Source organism: Rutidosis leptorrhynchoides, chromosome 7, assembly GCF_046630445.1.
Source record: "Rutidosis leptorrhynchoides isolate AG116_Rl617_1_P2 chromosome 7, CSIRO_AGI_Rlap_v1, whole genome shotgun sequence".
Lineage (NCBI taxonomy): Eukaryota > Viridiplantae > Streptophyta > Magnoliopsida > Asterales > Asteraceae > Rutidosis > Rutidosis leptorrhynchoides.
In genome coordinates this window covers 32,019,460-32,042,442 of record NC_092339.1, presented here as the reverse complement: position 1 = coordinate 32,042,442, position 22,983 = coordinate 32,019,460, and positions in this window count along the sequence as shown.

The following is a 22,983-nucleotide window of genomic DNA, read 5'->3' as shown; positions in this document are numbered from 1 at the left end:
AGCCCCATCCAAAGTACCGGATGCTTTAGTACTTAGAAATTTATATCATGTCCGAAGGAGGATCCCGGAATGATGGGGATATTCTTATATACATATTGTGAATGTCGGTTACCAGGTGTTCAATCCATATGAATGATATTTTTGTCTCTATGCATGGGACGTATGTTTATGAGAAATGGAAATATGAAATCTTGTGGTCTATTAAAATTATGAAATGATTATTTATGCTAAACTAATGAACTCACCAACCTTTTGGTTGACACTTGAAAGCATGTTTATTCTCAGGTACGAAAGAAATCTTCCGCTGTGCATTTGATCATTTTAAAGATATTACTTGGAGTCATTCATGACATATTTCAAAAGACGTTGCATTTGAGTCGTTGAGTTTATCAAGATCATTATTAAGTCAATTATAGTTGGATATATTATGAAGTGGTATGCATGTCTGTCAATTTTAGATAAAATGAAAGATTGTCTTTTCAAAACGAATGCAATGTTTGTAAGATGTATCATATAGAGGTCAAGTACCTCGCGATGTAATCAATTGTTGTGAATCGGTTATAATCGATATGGACTTCATCCGGATGGATTAGGACGGGTCATTTCAGTTGGTATCAGAGCGATGGTCGTAGCGAACCAGGTCTTGCATTAGTGTGTCTAACTAGGAGTTGTTAGGATGCATTAGTGAGTCTGGACTTCGACTTAATAGTTGTTAGGTTACTTTAAGGAGTCTGGACTTGAACCTGGTCTGCATGTCAAAAGCTTTGCTTATCATTTCGTGTTGAAAATTACCTGCTTATCATCCTTAGAGAATCACTTGCTTATCATTCTTAGTCTAGACACGTTTTACTGCATTGACTGCATGAATAGTGTATAGACAAAATTCATATCTTAGCGTATCTGCTAATTCATATCTTAGCGTATCTGTTACCGTAGACTTAATCTGACACTTTTCCTTAATTCCCTTCGTAATCTACGGGATCTTCTGTACTATACATAGATATTCAATGTAATCAGAATATCATCCGATATCCGAAAATCATTTCATATCGAAAAATCCTTTATTCAATCGTACGCAATGGAACTCACCACTAGTTCAAGTCCCTCGGATTTCGTGATGGAGTCCCACTCCAGCTCCGAAAGCAGCGTCACCAGAATGAATCAATCAATCAGCCATCCCCAATTCATTTGATGAGTTCGTAGTCGATGTAATCAATGGAGACGAGAAGAAGACGATAATTCTCACACACCGAATTCCCCTCTTGGTGAAGAACCTGAAGCATTTACCGGCGAACGTGTCCGAAACACCATTTTATTCTCATTTCCCGAATATCTCGCCATGATTATATACTATCTCAAATTCAAAACTTTATTCACTCGCTCGTTCCTACTGACAATCATCCCGGAGTAATAAGTCAACGAGCTTCGCACCCGAGATGTAGACTTGAAAAAAAAAATATGGTACAAAACGTACCAGCTTCAGTAACATTACCGGCACCAACAGTACCATCAACAACAACATCCGCATCACACGCCTTAACATCACAATCTATTCCACGAACATCAACATCATACGCACCATGGATACCAAGGAGTACCAACAGTAATTAACAATGAAGTATTGATCTATAACTTCGTCAATATTCAGAGAAGAATATGTGGATCCTAATAGTTTTAAGGATTACCTATTATAGCTCAAACCGGAAACCAAATGAGTTTAATATCATATTAACTCAATAAATCCATGATTACATCTGAAGAAAATATATATGTATATATGTTTTCATAAAGATTGTAATTAAAAATTCGTTGGTACAAACTGTTAATGGTGAAAATATTTAACGGGTAGGTAACACCCGAGGAATATTTAGATTTCACTTTAATAAGTTACACTGTACATTCTCCGAATCTGACTCGACAGTCATTTACTATCCTACTTACACCCACAGCTATACGAATCCGTTCACCACAGAATAACCATTTTCATTTAATTTCATATTTGGAGTTTGATTTATCAGAATCCAACAAGTGGCATAATGAAGAAAACATTTAACAAAATAAAATTTGTCAGAAACAAACAAATTAACTATGAGAAATTTTATTAAGAATCCACGCTAACAAAATCCTAGCTAACTGTTCCTAGCTAACTGGGGACTAATCGACTAAGGACTACCAATAGTGGACAATTAAAAATGAACTAAAATATTGATTATAACATATAAAACTAAACAATTTTTCAAGTTTGCCACTTGATTTCATCTTAAATCTCATTTATATCTTGATGATTACAATCTGCGTTCAAACCTTTCATGATTCTTGAAAATACCTCAATCGGGAGGATGAATCAACCGCACTTCATCTACGGAAGAAAAGATTTATGTGTATAGTTATGCACATGAAAACTCTCAGAAACTGAGTAAAAGTTTAACACGTAGCCGCGTCAGATCCTTTGACATCTATTAGCAAAAATAACTTTGCAATCCCTTTTCAAGGTAGCAAATTTTGTCACAGCTCCAGCAAATCAACTTCGACTTTTCGTTCAAAACAACCTTATTATCACCTTGATTTATATGTATGCTCTTTTATTGTTACCGGGGAACCTTTTATATTCCACCATATTACTGTCAGCGTTTAATCATCTAAAAACACAATTCTCTTGAAATCACCTCAGATCGATAACCAATGATTCAGATATGGTAGCAGTAAATGTAGAGGAATCGGTAATCAGTACTTTGAAAACTCACAGCATATCTACATCAACAGTTATATGTATAACATTTATCTCTTAGAATAATGATCTTCCATTCTGAAATTTTGAAAAGCACCCAGTCTGCGAACTAATACTCTGAATTTTGAAAAGTTGAATGAAGCAACAAAAACTGTAAACGACCTTAATCATCACAAGTTTGATGATAAAGAATAGAATGTTGAAAAAGCTCAGAAAAGTTGGAACTGAAAAATGGATTGAGCTAACCACGAAGGAGACTAAGGACAAATACAAGGACCATACCCTATATTCAAAGAATCCAGGTAATTATGGATCTGTTGAAATCTTTAGAGAATATCTTGCTCCGATGTCATGTTAGAATCTTGCGGAAAATCTTTCTCCATCAACCATCGAACTTAGAAATTCTCAAAAATATCATCATCAATATCTTCGATATTTCTGAGGATATTTTCATAAATATTCTCGTCCGAAATTATATACCTCTTCGTGCTTCCTGTGTATCATTATATTGGAAACATTCAATAGAAAATTTAGTACCGAAAAGCAGATTATGCGAAATTATGAAGAAAGTCGTGGACAAATCACAAAGAATAAGTTTGACTTCAAAGAATCCAAATGATTCAATATCTGTTAAGGTCTTTAGTGAATATCTTGCTCCTTACTCTAAACCCTTGCAAACAATAGTTCTATCATCCTCAGATCTTAGATATTCCGAGATATCATCGTATCTTTCATTATAAATATCCTCCATATTTCTGAAGATATTTTTATAATTATTCTTATCTGAAATCATCAATCTCTTAGTGTTATCAGTGTTACATCATATAGAAACTGTTAGTTTCTATATTCTGTAAACTTTCGAGCTAAAAATATGAATGTTATTGAAGGAATGTTGGGAACTGATGCATGATTTAGTATAATATAATGACACTTGATCAACGTGATTATGTTACAGTAATTCATGCTGAGTTTCTAATGGAACGTGACGATTCACAGAACATACCATCATCATGTACCATTTACACGACTATTGCATTCTACTCAATCTCTAAACATATTAAGAACATATCTTCTTGATAGTTCTATCTTTTCAAAGATTTTTGGTAATTTGCCAAATCAAGATCATGCCATTACGATTCCATTCTTAGAATATTAACTAAGTTCTTTTCAAAATTCATACTTATGAATTCTGCACCATTACTCGCTTTATTAGAGATCGAGAGGAGAATAAAAAGGCAAAGAGATTCGAAATATAAGGGAAGATATAAAACCCAACAACAACTCAGAAATTGCAAACCGTGCATATCAATACATATTGTCACGTAAAAGCACGGGAGAATTAAAATTACTATAACCCCAAGGTAATAGTAGAAGTGAATGGATTCTTCTGGCGGCAGATGAAAAAGAAGAATGGCAGATATGAAAGTTAAGAATATATCAAGGATCAGGATGGGATGGAGCATATTGACAAATGTTTTAAAGTATGAGTTGAGGGAGAAAGAATAGAAGGTGTGAGTTGTAAGGAAACGAAGGAGGTGGATTTATAGTGAAATATCCGACAGAGCAATCGAAACAAATTATCGCATTTAACCAAAGAAGATCCTGATTTCCTAAATCGCCGAAGAACCAAATCTTATTATGAAGATTTTCTTTAAATCCCAGGAATTTCGGAAATTAATCATAACTACGTCATTAGTTAAAACGATTCTACATTTACTCATTTCACTCTCTTGCGATAGCTTCACTTATACTCTTCGCATAATCAAATTGTTTTATCTATATTACTCAATGATGATAAAACTCTATTATCAACTCATATTCGTCATGAAGACATTTTTTTTATTGTTAGCCATGACGACCTTACTCAAATTTCGGGACGAAATTTCTTTAACGGGTAGGTACTGTGACGACCCAGAAATTTCTGATCAAATTTAAACTTAATCTTTATATAATTCTCGACACGATAAGCAAAGTCTGTAATGTTGAGTCTCGAAATTTTTAAACTGTTTTCATATATTCAATTGACCTTCGACTGTTACCGACGATTCACGAATAATTGTGTGTAAAAAAACTATGTATGTATGTATGTATATATATATATATATATATATATATATAATAAAATAAAATAAAATAAATGTACATATTTTGAATTAATAAAGTATACTTTAATAAATAGGAATTAATCATAAGTAGAATAAGCAGATGTTATTAAAATAAATATATAAATATATATAGGAATTTTGTATACAATTAATATCATATGTATGTTGAAATATATATAATATATGTACATATGAAATATTCAAATATGTTATTATATAGTATAAATAATTACATAATAAATAATATGTAATATTATTATAATAAATTTAATTACAAGTTAAAATATAATTATTATATTACTCTCATTATTAATATTGATATTAATATTATTATTTGTATTATTATAATATATTATATATTATATATGGATATAGAAATTGAAACATATAGCTTGTTATTACTAGTATTATTATTATGTATTATCATTAAAAATCATTATTTTTATTATTATTGTTAATAATATGATTAGTATCATTATTATTATTATTATTATTATTATTATAATTATCATCATTTATTATTATTATTTCTATTATTATTATTATTAGTACTCTTGTTAGTGTTAATAAAATCAACATATTTATTTAATAGATTTACATTATAACTACACTAGACATAAACAAAATAAGTTACACATCACTATCTCTCATTCCAATTATAATTGTCATCAACTCAAATCACTTTACATCTTACCTATATTATTATCAAAATATGACAATTCATCTTTTGAATCATCTCTCACCTTCCATTCACCTAAGATTAATACTTCAATGAATAAACATTTCATTCTATCACTAGTTTCTTAGGCTACTCACTAATACCATTGAATCTGCTACATTCATGATCAAACCATCTTCAACTCAACACCATCCAGTTTCTTCAACATTCACCTTTGTTGTTGCTGCTACTTGTTCTTGTTCAATCAAACCATCATCACCATAACTGCATACAAACTGTTACTGCTACTACCTTTCTGCTTCTGCCAAATGTTGAACAAACCATAGATCATGAAATCATCAAACGACCACCTCAAACATCATTTGATCATCTCTTCAATAAAGTTAAAGACTACAACTGCTGTATGGTTATTATTTCTGTTTCTTGTCAACAAATAACATTCAATAATCATCGTAAACTACTGCTGTATAATTCATTTTTCTGTGTTCTGTTTTCACAACAAACCACCACCATCTGTGTGACTGCTGCACGATCATTTCAAGCTGCTGTTGTTATCTACTTCCTGTTCAACCTGCAAGGAAAACCAAAACCACCAACTACTCGTGGATCGCTGTCTGTTCAATCTTCTCTCCATAAACAGGTCATTAATATACAAATCTTTGTCATCTAAATATTTTAATAAACTCAAATTTAATAACTTAGATTCCAACTAAATAATTCCAAAGTTCAAACTAAATTATATACAGAAAACATACCAGAAGTAATAAATTAAAGTTTTACAAACTAATTCAAAAAGCATACCAAATTCAATAACTTTAATAACAAGTGTATATTGTATACTAAATAACTACGATTTAATGAATTAGTAAATAACTCAAATTGTACAAGAAGCATACCTAACAAATATTACAAAACGTAAGAATAGTTACAGATGAATTGTTGCAGCCATAAGTGAAACGAATTAGGTGAACCAAGCCAGAAAATGAATCTGCAAAATAGAAAGGATGATGACAGTTTAACTGACGAATTGATTTTTGGAACCAAATTGGGGAAAAATTATAAAATCAATCATATTAGTAAATACAGATTATTTTAGATTATTTATTGAGTTCGATCAAATTAGAATGTAGAAAATATATAGAGGAGTGAATAAATTAACGGATTATCAATGAACCAAGTACTTACATCACAATTTAATAAATCGATTAATTGATCGATCGATGAAAGAGGATGATGACAAATCAAAGATCCTGCAATTCGTCGGTGATTTTCGCTTAATTGATTTGTTGATGATGAAGATGATTATCGATTGATTGTGCGAAGATGTTAATTTTTTTTTCTTTTTTTTTCTCTCTCTCTCTCTCTGCGAATTGCTTTAGCTATCCTCGATCTGAATTGGGAAAACCACATCATACGCGAGTTTTATTTTATAATTAAAAATAAATATTATTATTATTATTATTATTATTATTATTATTATTATTATTATTATTATTATTATTATTATTATTATTATTGATATTATTGATTGTTGACACCTTTATGTAAAAATTAATAATATGATTATTATTATTACCACTTTAGTTAGCATTATTATTATTAGTAATAAGAAAATAGGTATTAGGGTTATTATTATGAAAATGATTATTATTATTATTATTGTTATCATAAAAATAATACAAACTATTATTAATATCATTAATATAGGTACTGGTATCGAACTATCAGTATTATTATTATTAATATTATTTCAAAGTATTAGTATTATTAACATTAACAATATTATTATTAAGCAATAAGAACATTATCATTATTATTATTATCGTTATTATTACTTTTATCACTACTAATATTATCTTAGTATTATTAAAGTACTGTCTTAACAAACAAATGATATGCATATAAATACAAAAAAAAATATTTAATACATATAACATAACAAAATTAATATTTTATTTATTTAAAATATATAAAATAAATATATAATGAAAAATACATAAATTATTGATATAAATATATAAATTACTGATAATAATGTATATTTGTTCAAAAACAAGTATATGTTTTAATATATATACAAATGATATAGGTTCGTGAATCCGAGGCCAACCCTGCATTGTTCAATATAGTCATATGTATTTTTACTACAAAATACATTAGGTGAGTTTCATTTGAATCCCTTTTACTCTTTACATTTTTGGGACTGAGAATACATGCAAATGCTTTATTAACTGTTTTACAATAATTATATGCGTGAGTTCATTTGCTCCCTTTTTACTCATTACATTTTTGGGCTGAGAATACATGCAAATGCTTTATTAACTGTTTTACAATATTTATATGCGTGAGTTTCATTTGCCTTTTTTACCCTTTATATTTTTGGGACTGAGAATACATGCGCTGCTTTTATAAATGCTTTACGAAATAGACACAAGTAATCGAAACTAGATTCTATGGTTGGATTATCTAATCGAATATGCCCTTTTTATTAAGTCTGGTAATCTAAGAATTAGGGAACAGACACCCTAATTGACGCGAACTCTAAAGATAGATCTATTGGGCCTAACAAGCCCCATCCAAAGTACCGGATGCTTTAGTACTTCGAAATTTATATCATGTCCGAAGGAGGATCCCGGAATGATGGGGATATTCTTATATACATATTGTGAATGTCGGTTACCAGGTGTTCAATCCATATGAATGATATTTTTGTCTCTATGCATGGGACGTATGTTTATGAGAAATGGAAATATGAAATCTTGTGGTCTATTAAAATTATGAAATGATTATTTATGCTAAACTAATGAACTCACCAACCTTTTGGTTGACACTTGAAAGCATGTTTATTCTCAGGTACGAAAGAAATCTTCCGCTGTGCATTTAATCATTTTAAAGATATTACTTGGAGTCATTCATGACATATTTCAAAAGACGTTGCATTTGAGTCGTTGAGTTTATCAAGATCATTATTAAGTCAATTATAGTTGGATATATTATGAAGTGGTATGCATGTCTGTCAATTTTAGATAAAATGAAAGATTGTCTTTTCAAAACGAATGCAATGTTTGTAAGATGTATCATATAGAGGTCAAGTACCTCGCGATGTAATCAACTGTTGTGAATCGGTTATAATCGATATGGACTTCGTCCGGATGGATTAGGACGGGTCATTTCAACCTCCTGCTAACCATATTTTCTTTTGTTGATACAATTAAACAAAATGGTAGGATAGGATAGGTACTCAGCTTTATAGTTGAATATTTGTTAACTTGGATATAAAACAAATAGATAGTGCATTATCACTTGCTAGTGGAACAATAAAAAGATGGCCGATAATGGAACTAGAAAAAGGGACGTGCCATATTTTTTTATGATTTATCAAACCCCACTTCCAGCTTCTACTGTCTCATTCTGTTAACAAAAGTAAAATCACGAAGTTATATGTTGGGTTATCAATACAGTGTGGGCCGAAGCCCAATACGTACTTAATCTAAAACTTGTTTCCCAGCCACAACCGGCCCAACAGAAATTGCAAACCCGTCACTTTATCTGTTTGGAGTTCTAAATCGATGATAACACTCACGCACCTTTCCATTAAACTTTTTTCTGTTGTGGGATCCTAAATGATGATGATGCTAGTAAACGATATTATGATGGTGTTAAGATGATATAAAAACAATGATGATGATGATGATAGTGTATGATGATGATGATGATGAAACGGCTGTTCCATATATTTTGATTTCGACTGCTACGGCTGTTATCTGTTGGGTTTTCTATTCGACCCACTATGACGCACACAATCAAAACTACATCGTGATATTTTTTTTAAACTAAAAACCTTTTGGTTTGATGTTACTTGGGTCAAAAAGTGGCAAGGGTGTTTTGGCCTAATTGCTGTTGGGCTAGAAATTAGCTTGGGCTCCCTTTTTAATAGACTTTACGTTGGGTATTTAATGGACTAAGCAATACGGACTGGTTTGATAGTGGGACGTGAACTGATATTTTTTTTCCTTGGGCCGAAATTCATCACACTCACTTGTTATGATAATAATTAGATTAAGATTATGATATGGGTATGATCATGATAAAGATATGTTATGATGATGATGCCGTGGTAAATGATGATGGTGATCACGATGATGGTGTTACATAAGCGTAGGTTAATGATGATGATGGTATAATGGTTAGGGTAATAAAGATGATGTACGTTGATGATGGAGTATGATTATGATCATGGTAATGATGGTATAATAAGGATAATGATGATCATCGTGATGATGATCATGGATGTGATGATGATTATAGTTACTTGATGATGATAATTGGGTTATAATGATTATGATAATCGTAATGAGTCACAATGAGGATACACGATTATGATTCACGATGATGTGATGATCGAAAATAAAGATGATGAATAAGTAAAAGGGTTCTTTAAAAAGAAAACTGAATTGTGGGTTAAAAAAATTTGGATCCGTATAATATTAGGAATTCACAAATGGAGTAATGGTTAAGGATGTTATCGGGTTAGCGGGACATCGCGGGTTCAAACCCGGACTTGGGCATTTTTTTTAGGACTACTTCTCTGAGGTAGTTTACTTAATTACTCATTATTATTATTATTATTATTATTATTATTATTATTATTATTATTATTATTATTATTATTATTATTATTATTATTATTATTATTATTATTATTATTATTATTATTATTATTATTATTATTAGCATTGTTATTATTATTATTATTATTATTATTATTATTATTATTATTGTTATTATTATTGTTATTATCATTAACATTAAAATTAATATTTGAATTGAAATTATAACTATCATTATTATTATCATTATTACTATCATTATTATTATTTTCATTAACATGATTTTTATATAAAATTTTAGTTACATTATTTTATTATCACTATTATTATCATTAGTATTAATATTATTACAGTATTACTATTTTTACTACAAACATAATAACATTATTATATAAATATTACATATAACAAATTACTGATTTTTGATATAATACCAACTACAAAAATATATATATATATATATATATATATATATATATATATATATATATATATATATATATATATATATATATATATATATATATATATATATATATATATATATATATATATATATATATATATATATATATATAGTAATATAACTATATATATGAATGTTGATTATTTACAAAATAACTAAATATAAAATATAACTGAAGATATAAAATATAAATAAAGCATATATATATTTATATAACTACAACACTTAATATATAAATATTATGTAGGAGGAATTATGTGATTATATGTGTTAATATATATACTTGATATAGGTTTGTGAATCCGAGGCCAACCTTGCATTGTTCAGTTCCGTCGTATGCATATTTTTACTACAAAATATCGTATTGTGAGTTTCATTACTCCCTTTTGAAATGCTTTTGCAATATATATTTTTGGGACTGAGAATACATGCGCTTTTATAAATGTTTTACGAAATAGACACAAGTAATCGAAACTACATTATATGGTTGAATGATCGAAGCCGAATATGCCCCTTTTTCTTGGTAGCCTAAGAATTAGTAAACCGATCTACTAATTGACGCGAATCCTAAAGATAGATCTATTGGGCCTAACAAACCCCATCCAAAGTACCGGATGCTTTAGTACTTCGAATTCATTTTTATCATGTCCGATGGATGTCCAGAAATGATAGGGGATATTCTTATATGCATCTTGTTAATGTCGGTTACCAGATGTTCAATCCATATGAATGATTATTTTTGTCTCTATGCATGGGACATATGTTTATGAGAAATGGAAATATGAAATCTTGTGGTCTATTAAAATTATGAAATGATTATTTATGATAAACTAATGAACTCACCAACCTTTTTGGTTGACACTTGAAAGCATGTTTATTCTCAGGTATTAAAGAAATCTTCCGCTGTGCATTTGCTCATATTAGAGATATTACTTGGAGTCATTCATGACATATTTCAAAAGACGTTGCATTCGAGTCATCGAGTTCATCAAGATTATTATTAAGTCAATTATAGTTGGATGTATTATGAAATGGTATGCATGCCGTCAACTTTCATTGAAATGAAAGTTTGTCTTTTAAAAACAAATGCAATGTTTGTAAAATGTATCATATAGAGGTCAAGTACCTCGCGATGTAACCAAATGTAATTTATTCGTCCAGATGGATTAGGACGGGTCTTTACAATTATAACCATGGACAAGCCATATATAGGTTTTAATAATGTAGTTATTAAAATTGTGATTGCATACATAGCCCGTAATGCCCCGACCTATGTGTTTGATTATATGTGATTGTTGTGATTGTTGATTACGGCAATATTATGTCATGTTGATTATTTATTTTTTATAAGAAAGGCCATTTTGAAGCCAAAGTTGTATTATATTTATTTTTCATTTTCATAGTATTGTATTTAAGTTTATTCTAAATTGTAAAAGTAATAGATTAGTTATATTTTTCAATTTTAAATAAATGTAATAAGATGAAGATTAAAGATAAAGATGCAACGTGGAGTTTGACTTAAAAGATGGCGAACAGGTCAAGTTGACAACGATAACGTTTGTCAAGTTTTCACTTGATTCTTGAATTAAGTGGGAGCTACGATATTACCCTTAGTTTGTCCTCTTGATCCCATGTCGGCTCATGGGATCAAGCATAGGATTTTTGGGCTAGGCTATGTGTGTGTGATGCATGGTTGTGTTTTAATTTTTGCATTTATATATAATTGTTGATTAGAATATATATGCTAAATGTTTTTGATGAAAACATTAAATAAAACCGGTAACGAGTTTCAAATATTAAAATTGATGATTTTAAAAGGTTAAACTCTAACGAGTTTAAAGTTAAATAACTTTGAGACTCAAGTTATATATGTTTTTGATGAAAACATTAAATAAAACTCTAAACGAGTTTCAAAGATTAAAATTGATGATTTAAAAGTAAGTTAAACTCTAACGAGTTTAATGTTAAATGATTTTGAAAGTCAAATAATATATATGGATGACATCTTTTAAAACGATACACGTTTGTGTATTTGTTATTTTTATATCCTATAAATTAAATAAAAAATTAGATCACAAACATAATCGACATATACAATTGGTTAAAATGTTTTTTACCTAATAGTGTAGCGAATCTTGTGTGCATGCATTATTCGTTGACACAAAATTTTTTCAAAATACCCGTTAAATTTAAGTCATGACATCCAATGAGCTTGCAAACACTCCTCGTTATTTTTCTGATCTAGTGAGACTAGGTTGAATTATAGCCACGAGGTGGATTTTTCGATCTAGTGAGACTAGCATGAATTTCCACTGTTTCCAAATTGGAATACTTTATCGTATTCACGATGAGACCTGAGTTCGAGGCAATGATGGGACAAACATGCCATTAGATAATAGTGGTTTGTTGGACTACAAATATCTCTAGGTCCCATAAAGATCTAAGAGTTGTACTTGTAATGCAATTGGTACCCGCTACCTACCAATAGACTTCATAACTACTAGCTGATCAACAGATGTGGCTATGGAACCTCTATGTGGATCTTAAGCTTTCGTAAATTAATTGTTTTTTAAAAATATTATAAAAACTTGGGTAGTTAATTTATTAAAGCTCAATATCGAAAATACTAAATTGAATCTTATATCTGTTGTAGATGTCAAATAATCAAAACGTAAACCAAAACACACTTCCTTCTTTGTTGGAGAAGGATAAACTCAATGTTCAAACTTCCTAGACTGGCACTGCAACCTGAGAATTGTTCTCAAGCATAATTGGAAGTTGAATAAAGTTTAGAACCCATATCCTTTCTTCATGTTATGGAAGTTGCTGCTGCTCAGCAAAATGATTATCGAATGTTGTTCGATGATCAGGAAGAAATAGGATTGAAGGGTGAAAAAGAATAAGCCGAATACTTTGTAGAAGGAAAATGACAAATCATTTGTTAGGAAAAATATTACACCTTCCAAGAAGGAAAACCCAACAAAAGACGCCAAATGTTTCCATTGTGGAAAGGTTGGCAATTGGAGAAGGAAGTTGTCCTATCTTCCAATCTGAGCTGAGAAAAGGCAACGCTGGTGAGACTAGCAAATCAGGTATATTCCATATATAGTTATATACTTCTTCTAGTGATTCCTAGATCTTTGTTAACTGGTTGTGGTCTTCACACCTGTAACAATATGAAGGGAATGAGAAGAAGTAATAGACTGAAGAAAGACACACTGGATTTGCAAGTAGGTAAGGGGGATCAAGCTTTTGTTAAAGCTATTGATACCTCTAAACTTACTTATCTAAGTGGTCTTATTGTTTTGTTGGAACAATAGCATTATGCTCTCAATACTGCGAGCGACATAGTTTGAAAGATGTTAGTATTAAACTTGCATTTACACACTTAGGTATTTCAGTTTCTAAGGATAATATATTTATCTTAATACCTATCCACGCGATGGTATTTTTGAAATTGATATGCATAGTGTAATTTCAAATGAGAATTCTGTGTATACCTACATCGCCAAAGTTGTGATCCCCCGTACAAAACCATCGTGTATGAATCATCAACAACAGGATCATTACAAGGTTAAGTACTATATGTTGTAATAAAAGAAGTTGCATTCACGATAAAAAGATGACGTCATAACCGACGTCAATTGTTTTACACCAACAGTATGCTTCTATGAATAGCAAGCATGAATAAATGTATGTGACCCTTAGGTCATTACAAAACGTAGTTCAAAAGTATTAAAGTTTGAATGCAAGATAAACAGTTCATGCGGTGATAACACTAGAGCAGCGGGTGTCTATGGCAAGACTAGCACGACAGCGGAAGTAAATAACCTTAAGCACCTGAGAAAAACATGCTTAAAAACGTCAACACAAAGGTTGGTGAGCTATAGTTTAAGTATAATAGTAAGTAAGGTAGGCCACGAGATTTCAGTGCTACAAAGAGCGTTTCAAAACAGTATGATAAAGTATATGTTAACCGTAGGCACTTGGTAACTAACTTAACGTTTATACCCCCTGAATGTACACTTGGAAAGTACGTATGTCTACGAAGTATTAAACACTCGTTAAATGCTAGCGCAACCAGCCCGAGTGGGGATGTCAAACCCTATGGATCCATATCTAAGATTCGCGTTCACGGTTCAAAAACCAATGATTAAACGTTACCGAGCTAAAGGGAATGTTTATGCCGTTGTATAACCCACACATATATAAGTTTAAGTACTCGTGCCTAGTATGTAAAACATAAAATCCGCATGTATTCTCAGTTCCCAAAATAAGTTAAAGTAAAAAGGGAATGCTATAACTCACAATGATAAAGTAGCGGTAAAGTATGACTCGGAAAGTAAGCAAGTAATGAAGGTTGTCCAAACGAGTCCTCAACCTAAGTCAAAGTACTAAGTCAGTAAATCATCCGAATAGGTTTAAAAGTATGTAAATAAGGTCTTAAGGGTCATCATCATTCATCATCAAACAAAAGGTGTAAAGTAGGTTTCGTTCATGAAAGTAGTTTAAAACAAAGGCTGATTCGATCAGTCACCACGGCCTCTACCCTTACTGAATTAAGGTGAGAACAGTGGCCATGGCTCCGTATATGAGTCCTTTAAGTGTGGTAAAATTTACAGAAGCAAACTCGTCTTCGTTTGACCGTGGCGACGGTCTAAGTGCGAGTAGGTCAAAAATTTCTGCACAACGTTAAAAGGACATAGTGACGATCGGAGGGCCATAAATCCTAAACAGTAACTCGGATTAAGACGAGTCCTATATGAAAAATTATCTACTCAAAAAGATATATCTGAAAATCAAGGTTACAGTAGCCCAGTGTACTGGTCTGTTACAGAACCCAGAAAACAGTAGGCAGAAGACAGAAAACAGAAAAATAGTGGGTTCCGGTGGTCTTGGTGCTCGATGCTTATCACGGTTCTCATCCTTGATGCATATAGCTTCAAGTGTACAACTCGTTGATGTGTTTGCATCATTTTCACCAAGGTTTGACCATCATAACCCAAGTGCAAGTCTAAGACATGAAGCACAACTCACTTAAGTGTTGCAAGTGTTTTGATGAACCAAAGTTACATCAAAGTCTTAGATCTAACACATACATGAACTTTAAAACTAATAATAAGTTACAAACTTGAAAGTAAACTTAACTAATCAAGATCTTAAGATGTAGAACATAGTTCTTAGTTTGATCTTGAAGATCTAAGACTCAAAAGTCTAGATCTAACATAAGTGTATAAAGTTATAATTAAAGAAATCTTACTTACATGTTCTTGAACTTTCAAAGTTAACTTTTAGTTCAAGATTAATGAGATCAAAGTTAACTAGTAACACTTGACCAATAACAACCAACAAACATGAAATTAAAGTGCATAATATGAAGAAATAAACTAAGTAAACAAGCAACTAGTTCATGGGTTGTTCATACTTCAAAGATTCAAACCAAAGTTTGATCTTTAAGAAAGTAAATGATGTTATGCGAGGTGTATATAAAATAGTTATTATTTTACTAGGAAAAACTATTAAATACGATACAATTTTACACAAGATATTTATTTATTTATAGAATGGATATACTTAAACCTTGCTACAACACTTATAGGCAGTGTACCTAATCGTACAGTAGTGTAGTTTTTAGTAAGTCCGGTTCGTTCCACAGGGAAATCTTTGAACAAAGCTCAACGCTATATTAGTTTACTTTTATAAAAATACAAATATATATATAAGTAATATTATTGTTATAAAGGGGGGTTTTTACCGTTTAATGACCGGTTTGTCGATTTTAAAACTTTAGTCGCAGTTAAAACCTAATGTAAAATATAAATACAAGACTAAAATTAAAGCGTAAAGTAAATAACGATAATGAAATTGCGAATAATAAACTTGCGATAATTAAAAAGTACGATAATTAAAAGTGCGATTAAATAACAATAAATAAAAGTGCGATAATTAGAAGTGCAATTAAATATAAAATAAAGGAAATTAAATATGAAATAAAAGAATTTTGCTTATTTAAACTTCCGTAATCATGATGTTTGACGTGTTGATTTTAGTTTTATGCCCATGGATTAATTGTCCTTTATCCTGGATTATTCAATATGTCCGTCTGGTTTTTGTCCATAACAGTCCATCAGTCATAAATATAAATTGCAAGTGTCCTTGTCAAATTATTATTATACCCGAAGTTAAATATTCCAACTAATTGGGGATTCGAATTGTAACAAGGTTTTAATACTTTGTTTAATGAATACACCAGGTTATCGACTGCGTGTAAACCAAGGTTTTACCACTTTGTTAACAATTACACCAATTACCCTTGAATGTAATTTCACCCCTGTTTTAATTATTCTAGTGGCTATTAATCCATTCCCTTGTCCGGTTAAATGAACGATTATTCGTACAAATAAATACCCCGCCCATCGTGTCCGATCGAGTGTATATGGTAATTTATAGGGACGCCCAATTGTAAATCTTTATATTAACATTAACAAACTTTCATTTAGTTAAACAAATATAAAGCCCATTAATAGCCCATAGTCTAGTTTCCACAAGTGTCGTTCTTTTATCCAAACCCCAATTATGGTACAAAGCCCAATTACCCAATTTTAGTAATTAGCCCAACATCATGATTACTTCGTTTTAAATAAGCATAATAATAACTTAGCTACGAGACATTAATATAAAAAGGTTGAACATAACTTACAATGATTAAAAATAGCGTAGCGTTACACGGACAGAATTTCGACTTACACCCTTACAACATTCGCTAACATACCCTTATTATTAGAATTAAAATTAAAATTAAAATTAAAATATAAATTATATATATATATTACTCGTATGAATGAGAAGAAAAAAAGATATATATTTGATCAGAATTCGGTTGGCTTTATAGCCAGAGTTGAAAATTGGGGCTCCGCGACTCGCGGCAAAATGCCCTTACAACTCCGCGAGTCGCGGAGAGGTATTTACAGCTCACACCCTTGGAGTTTCTTGCTGCCGACGGTTTTTATTATATATATATATAATATATATATAATTAATATAATTAATTATATATTATATTATATTTATATACATAGTTAACTTGTAATTTTTAGTCCGTTGCGTCGAGCGTTAAGAGTTGACTCTAGTCCCGGTTCCGGATTTTCGAACGTCCTCGCGTACAATTTAATATCTTGTACTTTGCGTTTTGAATCTTGTACTCTTGTGATTTCGAGACGTTTCTTATCAATAATTGGAACCTTTTTGATTGTCTTTTGTTCTTTTGAGCTTTTTGGTCGTTTGCGTCTTCAATTCGTCGAATCTGTCTTTTGTCTTCACCTTTTATTATTTAAACGAATATCACTTGTAAATAGAACAATTGCAACTAAAAGCTTGTCTTTCTTGAGGAATAATGCTATGAAATATATGTTTGTTTTTAGCATTATCAAATATTCCCACACTTGAGCGTTGCTTGTCCTCAAGCAATATTGTCTTGAAATACTAGAATCACTTCTTTATTCTTCACACTTTGTACATCAGTGATTTCTATATGGCGGTATAAACAATGGTAGTAACGATATGGTTTACAGTCCCACATGACTATAAAAATTTAGATCCATTAAGGAAATTGGATCTTTATGAAAACATTTGATCTTTTGAAAATTAAATCTAGTTTTTACCCTAGATAAGTTTTCCGGAATAACCCTTTACCGGTGTTTGCAAAATATTTTTGTGGGTTTGGTGGGTTACAGATTTGAAAATTTTAGCTCAAAACTTGCGGTTTTGTGTCACCCACTTGCTAACCTTGTATTTGGAAAGCAACACGTCCAGTTTACTTGTTCCGTATATTACCTTTCGGCAAACTACCGTCCGGTTGTAAAGGAAAGCGTTGAACAAGCAACTGTTTAAGGCAATGTCCCGTGACATGCTTTTGATTATGGTCTATAACGTGTCGGACGCAATTACTATCCTTGGTAGGAGCAATAGTAAAGCTCACCCTTATAATTTGTCGGTCTGGCACAAGGTCCTGTCTTTGACCATGCTATGCAACCACCGTTCTTACGGTTGACACCCGATTTAGTTCAGGTGACCTAATGAATTCCAGGTGAATTCCTAGGATTTTACGTTCAATGGTAATGAACGCATTGAAAATAGGGTTTTCAGAAAACAAATCGGTTTATAATTTTGATCAAAATATTTTCTCGTTTAAGCTCGAGTTTAGATATCATCGAATTCCATGAGTTTGTAATTCTCAATCTTTAAGGTCAATCTCTAGGATTGAGTAATATCAGTCTTAAAAGCTGATTTTTAATCTTTAAGGAGATTATCCTTTCTGGGGATCTGATTCATTAGTCTTATCCAGCTAATTTGCATGGTGCCCCCCCATTGTACGAGATAAATCCTTCTCATGGTTAGGATAAATCTGACCACTTGGCGACCCTGTTTAATGCTGAGGTCCGTGGATTTCCTGCTGATTTTAGTGATGACTTTTCTAGATTTTTCGTCAACCTACAGCTGGTCTGAACGACAACTTCATGACCTAAATCAAGAAGCGCGTTTCTTTTTCGGAAGACTTTACTTCCTTTTAATGATGGAATTGATTCATCGTGTAGATCCATCTCTTCTTTTCTTTTATTGGGTAAAACAGTTTAGTTTAGTCCAAAGCAAAAGTATTTTCAGTTATTTGTTACAGATATATGTGACATATGTTTAAAATAACTTGGTAAATTTTCCCACACTTGGCTTTTTATTTTTCTTTTTATCGTCCTCTATTCCATTTTAAATGAATTTTAACATTTTAGTTTGTTTCTCAATTTATGTCCTTTCCGAGGTAACAATAATTTTGGTGTTAAAACCTAGTTTTATCGTTCATAAATATGTATAAACATGATTTGAATTCATTTAATTGAAAATTTTTACTAGAATTGGGTAGTCAGTATATAAGACTAGGGCTGTTCTTTTTTATCAGAGAGCACTAGATTCTAATACAACTACTGCTTTACTAGTATTTTTAATGGTAACCAAGTGTATAAAGTAAAAAATTTTTAAAATCCGAAAGAATTTAATCCCTTCCCACACTTAAGATCTTGCAATGCCCTCATTTGCAAGAAATCAGTAACAATTTAAATTATTGAGGGTGATTTGTGTGAAAATGATTAAATTTTTACCAAAGTTTCCAAATATATTGGCGTTTGTTTGCTGAATGATAAATGGTGCACATCATTTGTTCATTCCGTCTTGTTGTTATTTCACATGTATTTTGCATCTTGTCGTCAAAATTAGTTGCTTTTGCTGAACTTAATGCCAGTCTTTGAAAATGCATTGTTTTACCCTGTTGTGTACATAAGATAAACTGCAAACATATATACATATTTTTGAAGTTTGGTTTATTACCCCACATTCAAAAATTATTAAAGTCTAAGAATAAAAGTTAGATAATTATAAAAATAATTACAATATTAACAAAAATATTAAATGTATCAATAATTACAAATTACAAAATAATAAAAAAAAAATAATAAGTAAACTAAGGATGATATTGGTACCAATAGGGGTTCCAGGCATACCCATACGTGCTATAGAATGCTTCGGCAGGGTCATACGTAGGATATGGTGGCTGCATCTCTATCGACCAAGGAGGGAAGACGGGTTTCGGTGTAGGAATATAGTTTCTACCTATATGTTGGCAATGCGCTATGATCTGGTTCTGATGAACTTGCCAATCTTCAAATGCTCTCTGTCTAGCATTTTCGTATTCCTGAGAAGCTATAAACCTATGCATTTCTTGCATCTCATTCCCCCCTCCTACATTACCTTGTTCCTGGTTTCTCTCCACCTGTGGATGTCTACCATGGTATCGTACTGCGGCGTTATTTCGCCGCTTCAAAACTTTCGCACCATGGTATACATTTAAACCTATAGTGTCGCGGGGTTCCGGCTCTTCTACTAATAATCCCCCCCGACTTATATCCACACCGAGATATTCACCAATCAAAGTAATAAAAATACCATCTCCTATTATGCTATGTGGACGCATCCCCCGAACCATAGCTGATAAATAATAACCCACACAATATGGTATACTTACAGCGCTGTGTGGGTCTCGAATACACATATGGTAAAACAAATCTTGTTCATTTACCTTTTCTTTGTTTTTACCCCTTTGTGTAATCGAATTAGCTAAAAACCTATGTATTACTCTTAATTCGGCTCTATCTATATCCAAATAAGAGTAGTTTCCCCCTTTGAAACGGTGATGGCTTGTCATTTGACTCCACACACCGTGTGTATCAAAATTCTCATCTATCTTTCTACCGTTTAGTATCAATCCTCTACAATCGGCAGACGCTAACTCCTCAGGCGTATATATACGTAAAGCCTGAGCCATCTCCAGTAAAGACATGTGGCGCATCGAACCGCCTAACAAAAATCTAATAAAAGAACGATCGGTTAAACTAGCTACCCGATCATTCAACTCTATACTACATAACAACTCTTCACACCATACTTTATATACAGGTCTGCGTATGGTGAATAAACATATCCAGTCATTAAAAGAAGAATTACCATACCTCTGTACCAGTAATTCCCAAATTGGCCCGGCCAATTCTACAGCTTCTAAGGGTCCCCATTCTATGACCCTTGGTACCTCAACAACCTTGGAATGAAGAGTATGCAAACCCCGTTGATATTTTGGATAATCTATCCAAAGTCTGTCAAATCTCAGGTTCGGGTGCAACTGTTCCAAGTGCATATCTGAAAAGGTCATGACTGGATGAGGTACATCCTGCTTGTAGTAGTTATCTACCTCCTGTTGTTCCAAGTTCTCAGCAGGAGCATGGCGGGCTTGGGATGAAGATTCACCCCTTTCATTCTGCAAAATACATCAAACACAAATTTTGTGCATCCAAATATGCATTAGTGTCAGCAAAATCATCAATCAAAATAATTACAATGACATTATTAATTTATATCAAACTTAAGCTTATTTTCACATTTTTATCAAATCTACACTTTTTCAAATAAGCATATACGAAAATTTTCGCCAAGTTCATAAGCATTCAACTCAACTAACATGTCAAAATAATCATTACTAGCAAATAAACAAGTCTCAAATGGCATTATCTTTCAAAAATCAAGTTCATGAATTTTGGACTTGAAAAAGTCCACTTTAATTCTCAAAATCATGTTTAGGCTCAAAGTTTGGATCATTTAACTACCTAGACATGTTACACTACTCAATTTAGCAACAATTCATGACAAAAATCGGCCATAACCTGTTTATATCAAAAAGCCCCAAATTGCTCAAGAACACAAACCCTAGATTATTCAAAATTTGAAGTTTAAGGCTTCTAATCATGTTAAACAGCATCAATCTAGGTTATACAAGCATAATACATAAACAATTTAAGTCTAATTACACTAAAAAGCATCAAAATCAAATTGGGGAAAAATAGCTCAAGAACACCTAATTTCGAATTAATGGTGTTTAGGTGTAGAAATTTACCGTTTTTCTTGAGTAATTCTTAGATATCATCCTTCTCAACATGATTTTAGCAAAAAATTTGGTGATTAACGGTTAAAAATTGAGATTTTTGGGGGTGATTTTCGGTGGTTTTCGGGTGCAGTTTCGAGTGTTTATGCAGTGTGTTTGTGTGTGGGGGAGTGACTGATCGAGCAGCTCTTTTATTTTTTTTTCTGGGTTTTGGACCCTCCGCGAGTCGCGGAAGTTTTGCACTGCAAACTCCGCGAGTCGCGGAGTTTACCCTTTTTTTTTTTTTTTTTTTTTTTATATAATCTTTAACTTATAAAACAATTAAGAAATTAATTTTAAAATTTTATTTCCCTTGTTATTTAGGACGAGGTCGTTTCGGATCGATGTCCTAGTCCGTCCCTCGACAAAATTTTAAAATTTGTCTTTTTGTAGCGATTGTTTTAAAAGCTAAGATTTTTTGGGTTTTTTAATGTTTTTGGCATACTTTAAATCAATAAGATTAAAAATAATGATAATAAAAGTTCTCGTCCCTCCCTCGGGTAAAGCAATTTCGGTTCAAAGACCTAGTCTTTAACTTACGACGAATTTTAAAAATCATATTCTTAACTTAATGAGATAAAGTAAATTTTTGTTTTTAAATTCACACAACTTAAATATAAAATTCAAAATTAAAAATTAAAAATTAAAAATTCACACCAAACTTAAAATTTGAAATGCATAAAATTTAAATTTCATATTTTAAAAATTAAAAATTCACACCAAACTTAATTTAAAAATTCATAAATTCATACCACACTTATATTAATTTATCAAATATTTACAATTTTAAATATATTGTTTTTACAAAGTTTACAATATTAATTTAAGATTTAAATATTAATTTTAAAAACATGGTAAAAAAAATTAAAAATCTTTTTGT